This window comes from Trichoplusia ni, chromosome 3 (assembly GCF_003590095.1).
Source record: "Trichoplusia ni isolate ovarian cell line Hi5 chromosome 3, tn1, whole genome shotgun sequence".
Taxonomy (NCBI): Eukaryota; Metazoa; Arthropoda; class Insecta; order Lepidoptera; family Noctuidae; genus Trichoplusia; species Trichoplusia ni.
This window is the reverse complement of record NC_039480.1, coordinates 3,381,795-3,383,227: the sequence shown is the minus strand read 5'-3', so window position 1 is coordinate 3,383,227 and position 1,433 is coordinate 3,381,795.

The window sequence follows — 1,433 nt, the reverse complement described above, 5'->3', positions numbered from 1 at the left end:
GAGTTGACCTTAAGAAAGAACATAGGATAGTTTTTATCCCGGGCTTTTGAAGAGTTCTCTTGGAAACGCGATATAACCGACCTCGACGCGGGCGAAGCCGCGGGCGAAGCCGCGGGCGAAAAGCTAGTTTATTATAGTTTTATCTGTTTGGGTTTTTGGTATAATTATTTTAAGCTATTATTTTTTTGGTTAGTTGCTAATATTTACTTTTGACCTTACCCTTTCGCTTTAATTCTTATTCTGTACTTCTTTATGGGTTTTAAAGGCAAAATTCGTGGTAGAGGGTCCACTATCCCATGTCCTTCTCATGGTTCAAACTGCCTCCTGGTAATAGGGGGGTGGAAGACATGTGTCCTGGCCACGGAAACATGAAATACTGCGCGCTGCAAACTGAAGCCCGCGGACGGAGTCGCCTAGTGGTTCATGATTTAAAGTTAGATCAAAATTAAGAATCAATGATGATTGTTTTGCTTCGGATGTTTGCGAAAAAAAACAATCTTCTGTTCCGGTTGGCAAGTTTTACAAAATGAAATATAGCTGCTGTAGTTTGGATTGAAATTGTTAAGAGAGGTGATTTTTTTGTGAAAAAATTTGTGGTTTTTCATGCCACCACCATATTGTGTGGTGGGATCTCAGACTGTACCATACTCAGGACTCCAGCAAATAGACGGCAATTTTCTGCCTCATTAGTAGGGAGTTTATTCTTTTTCGGCAATCTCTAAAATTTATTTAGGGAATCATTTCCATTTCAATAAAAAAAAGACTACGTAATTTACTCATTTATTTTTATTATAATATTGCAAGGTTTTCTGTTAATTTTACTCTGTAATAAAAATCATAATAATTAATTGAGATCAGGCATTTTACAGTATTATAGAAATTTAGTACGCAGCACCTTTACAAAAAGACCTTTATATGTCATTAATAATATTTTGTTTCGTTTTTTGTTTTCCTGGGTGAAACCTTTATGACTTCAACCCACTTCGAGGGCATCGCGGGGATATGGCGGACTTCCACCGACTAAACCACCCTGGACCACGAGTCACGGGATCATTCGCGCTTGTTCTGCGCGACTCTGGGCTGCGTTTGACTAGTTGGACCTTTCTTTAAAGCTTACCCCTCGTTCCTCGTAAGAACGGATGTGCACCGTCCTGGCCTAGCAGCTGATGGAGGGACAGGGTGGGCACCTTGTCACTCCATCAGCTGCTGCTCTGGCACCTGAAGCCCCAAAGCGGTGGCCCGTGAGGCAGTAGGTAGGTATGCGTCTCACGAGCATGAGACGAGGCCCGCGCTGACCGGGGCTGCGGAACTATTTAGACTCCCGCGGACCGTGAGGACTCACAAAGTACCGGTTTCAACCGATTCCAGGCTGGCACATTGTAATGAAATGAAATGAAATCATTTATTCCGCAAATAGGATATTTTATCATTAC